Here is a 5,162-nt window from a genome sequence, read left to right as displayed (position 1 = left end):
TTACGTAGTTTTTAATATAGCTTTCAAATGATTATAGGAATGTTATTAGGTCCTTAAAATAATTATTTGGGCTATTATTGAGTGTTATTAACGCTTAATAATAGTCAGACTAATTAATTTGTCGCGGTTATCGTTAAACTAAACCCTAGTGGTATCGATACTAGGTTTTATCGAAGGAATGTCGTTTTGAGAGTATCGAAGCACTGTCCAAGTGCTGAGTCACCACCTAATCAAGTGAGTGCATAGTTACTTTCAGCTTACCCATAGATATGAAGTATTTTATACAAATTACGTGCTGTGTGTGTATATTATCTGTATACTTGCTATCTATGCCGGATGAACGTTTTATACATGTTTTCAATGATTTAAACTGTATATGTATTTTATATCTACAAAATGTGTTGGGTAAAACATGGGTAGATGTAATAGTTGCTGTGTGACAAAATAAAATAATGAGAGGCCTCGTTATAGATGTTCTTGATGATCTAGTCATCTAGCGGAGTATAGATGACGACCACGGACTATTCTAGACAGTCCAGTGGAACACTAGCAGGCTCGCAACCTGTAGGTGTTTATTCAAACTGTGTGTTTATCCGAACTGTGTGTTTATTCGAACTGTGTGAACTGTGTGCTCACCAGGTATACTCCATCCCAATGATAGTCCTTTGACTAGGTCCCTTGTGTTAGATGTTTTAGGGACCTAATGTGAGGATAACGGGAATGGGTAATTGGATTGATTGTTTGATGTTTAAAAATAATAATTATATTATTGTGGGTTGAAAACCCTATGTGCTCACCAGGTTTCCCAACCTGACCCACTCAGTTTATTTATATCACAGGTGTTGATATGAAGTCACATTACACTGAGAGATTTAAAGAAATGTAGATCACTAGTGTAAATAATTGTAAGTTCTGTTTATGCTTATGTTTCTGTATTAACGATGACATCCCAAACGTTTTAAAATGAAATAAATACGTTTCTTCGAAAATGTTTTAATAACGTATTAACCATGTTTTTCTAGGAACAAATTCCGCAACATTTTTATGAAATGAAGTACTCTGATTTTTATAAAGCATAAACAAACCGGTCTTTTCTGGCCGTGATTTTAGGGATGTCACACATGAGTACAACCTATCACCCTCGAACCGATGTGCAAAGCAAGAGAACCATTCTCACGCTAGAACCACTCACTTATTTGTGCTAGATGTAAAATACTTGTTATTTATGAATATCTAAGCATGCTAGCCTCTATATATGTATGCATATATGTATGTATGTATGTATGTATGTATGTATGTATGTATAGGTACGAAAATCAAATATTATAATAAACTATATAAGTATAGTTTATGGATCATTAACACTATTGTAACATGTTTAGCAAATTTGAAGACGAAGTCAAGGCATTGCTACTATTATAATCTTTTCTTGATAGTTGGTCCGATACAGTGACAACAATTAGCAGCTCAGTTGGGGGTGCTAAGCTGACATTGGAAGGCATTCACAATTTAATCCTTGGTGAGAATGTACCCAGACGGAGTGCTGAAGAAGTTTCCAATAGTCTTCTAAGTTCTGAAGATAGATGAAGGGGGTCCAACAGAGGTTGTGGAAGATAAAAGTCAAGACAGAGAGGTGGACAGAACAACAGGAGGGATGTGACATGTTAGAACTGCAAAGAGAGTGGTCATGTCAAAAGTCATTACCCAATGCTCATGGCAGATAAAGGCCAAAAGGATATGAATATGGCAGAAAATTTTGAAGGTGATGTGCTCATTTGTTCGGTTGAAAACTCAATAGAATCTTGGGTCTTGGATTCTGGTGCGTCATTTTATGCTAGTCATTCAAAAGATGTGATGCAAAAGTTCAGGCATTACTAAGGGAAGGTTAGGTGTAACATACACATTCTGAAATTGTGTATTGTTATTATTAAAAGTGAATAAAATTGAGTGTCGAGTTCTAACAGATAGTTTTTACTAGAAATGAAGTAAAACTATGTTTAGAATCACTCATAAAATATTAGAAGTCTTATGAGATTCCAATTAATAGCCAAATAGTGAAATATAGCGAAAATATAAAGTTTGGAATAAGTAAAATTTTATTATTGAAAGTTGTAGAAAATCTCATTAGAAACATTTAGGCGAAAACCTAGTCGAAATCCGAGTTATAACAAAGAAGTTATGACCAAACGAAGATCCGTGAGAAATCCGGAAAATACTTTGTCGCGTAAAAATTTAGTTTTCGATAAACTAATTTTTAGCCTTAGTGATGTAAATGAAAGTTGTAGAACTCTGTGAAAATAATCAACTTTAATATAAAGAACGCCAAAATCTGACTTCGTATGAGGAAGTTATGATTTTTCGAAGTTTCAGCTAAGCAGTAGACAGCTAAAAACTCGAATTTTAGATGGAGTGATTTTTAGCCGACACAACCTAAATGAGAATTGAAGGTCTCGTCATTTGTAGTACAACGGTAAAAAGTCTGACGAAAACGGATGTCGGATGAAGAAGTTATGAATTTTTAACGGATTATCCTGTCCTAGTCTGTTAAAAATAATAATATTAAAATTAAAGTCAAAATTAGCCGACGATATCTAAACGTAAGTTGTAGAGCATAATTTTAGCTACGCGTGAATATAAAGAACGTAAAAAACGGAGCTCGTATGCAAAAGTTATGGATTTTACAAGACTTGGCACATTTTTATTTAATTTTCGCATGAATAGTGATAATCCACGTGGCATCTTCTGATTGGACCGCAGCCTCGCGTGGCACCCTCTGATTGGTCCGATGCCGTGTCCGCCTCGTTTCCGATGTTGTGACTCGCCCTTGCCCAGATCCGACACGTGTCGCGATGAGTCGTCTGAAGCAGCTTAGTCACCCGGTGACTCCTCGCATCCGAAGACGCCTGTCGAGTCCGAACCGAGCCACCTGGAGCCCTCGCATGCGATCCGCGTGCCTTCGCCCCCTGCTGCCACCTACCCTCGCTGACTCATCCCTTCTCGGCCGAACCCTCGCATCTTCTCCCTATAAATACAAGGCTTGCGAGCCTTGCCGAGGAATTTTAGAAAATTGCCATTTTTGGCCCCTTTTTCCATATTTTGACTATTTTGACATCCCCCGAAGCCCCGGTGTCAATTTTAACACCCGAAACACGCCCCAAAGTGCCGTGAAGCCCGAAAAAAATTTATCTTTTCGGTTTTGAAGCTCTACCTTTTTAGAGTCCGGTTTTTAGCTAATTCTCCCGGTTTTCAACAAATAAAGCCATATTTGGAGCCGATATGCTGCTCAAATTACTATTTTAACCCCCGATTATTTTAAGGTGAGTTTAATATATAGGAACTATTGTATGTTATGTGCTATACGTGCTACGTGCTTTTCAGTGTTATTATTCCAGGTTACTTTCCCTGGTTATTTTTATTTGCTATTTTTAATAGCAAAGAAATACCTTTGACCATGTGATCAGTGAAAGGACTTAGATTCACGTTGGTACTGGTATGTAGCCTCTGGCCATGTAGAACATGTCTCCGTAAGAGAATGAATTCTATAATATGGTATTGGCAGAAGGTTAGACAGGGATTTAAGCCTGAAATCTACCAAAATGTTAATCCGAAGTTGTATATCTTCTGTGTCGTTTGGGCCAAAGCTTTATGTGATGCATATCAAGTATTGAAATCGTTATGTCTCATTGATCGTAAATCTTTGAATCAAATCTTGAGTTGATATTGAAAGCCCGACATATGATACGCATATGCTATTGTTGTTCTTGTCCCCTTTTGCTTCTGTCATATTGGTATATATAAAGCATAAGATTATATTGTATCTATTTATTGAATTCACTAAGCGTTATCGCTTATCCCTCTCAATGTTTAACAAATTTACAGGTGATGAGTATCCAATATAGTTTTATACTGCTGAAAGATTTAGAATAGTTAATATTATTTCTCTGTATTTTAAATGTTCAAGTATGTATATGAATAGTAGATTCCTAGGTAGATATAAAATGTAATAAAACTTAGTCGGTTTGTATCCAATCCTTTGTAATCACTTTATCAATATAAAATATTGTTTTATAAATATGCATGTAGCATGTTTTAAAGGAAGTAACTTAAGAATAATGTTGAAATAGTATGAAAGTTTGGGTCTTTCATAAATACGAAAGTTGGGGTCTTTCATTAGGCTGGCAGATAACAAGTGTCTAGATATCATGGGTGTCAGAGATGTGGTTTTAAGATGAATCTAGGTACGTATTGGACTTTGAAGAATTTCAAGTTCATTCTAGATCTAAAGAGGATGTTGATATCAGTTGGGCAACTTGACAATGAAGGTCGAAGAAAGGAACCTTGAGCATTTCTGCGGGTCAGAAACATGGTACACTATATATGGTGGAGGTTTCTAAAGAGGAAGCAAGCACTGTTGAAGGAGTTGGAACATCCATATTATGCCACAAAATATTTGTTCATATGAGTGAGGAGAGAATGGAGAAGCCTGTATCTAGTGGGAGGATGCCAGATTCGAAGAATATGACAGATGCTTCTAAGCCATGTTCTATTGATAGACAGAAGAAAGTTAGTTTTGCGAAGATAGGAAATCCATCTTTAGTTTCGGAAGTCAATTTTAGTTCATTCTGATGTTTATAGTCCAACTTCAGATTCTTCAGTGGGAGGATCCCAGAATCATGCAAAACCTATATGTGGTCAAAGTATAGGCAGATCTTCAAGAAGTAGTGGGAGCTCCGATAAACTTGGAAATAATGACCTTGTTCCACCTATGCATGTTGTTGTTGTTGTTGTGCCAAGATGGTGATGTTACTCAAACCTAGAAGTTATTGCACCATACTTGATGCCAGTTGTGCCATCCTTGCACATGTTGCGCCATCATGGTGCAAGATGGGCTATTTTTGGTTCTTTGATGAACCATGGTATCCCTGATGAGCCACGTATCATATGAAGTCCTCTATGATGCTCAGAAGTTGGTATTGCTCAAGATATATACCATATTGTGCTACCATGATGGATTTTGGGCCATTAGTGTTCATGATACGCCACATGTGCATCATGATGCTCCACTATGGTTATGGTGGTCCATCATGTGTGTTGCTGATGCTCATGGGTTGTATGACATGGAAGAATGTTTCAGAAGATGTTGCATGGCGGAATATGATTGG

Source organism: Lactuca serriola, chromosome 8 (genome assembly GCF_051521515.1).
Source record: "Lactuca serriola cultivar US96UC23 chromosome 8, Lser_US96UC23_V15, whole genome shotgun sequence".
In the NCBI taxonomy this organism is placed as follows: Eukaryota; Viridiplantae; Streptophyta; class Magnoliopsida; order Asterales; family Asteraceae; genus Lactuca; species Lactuca serriola.
The sequence above is the reverse complement of the archived record's forward strand: the minus strand, read 5'-3'. Positions refer to the sequence as shown.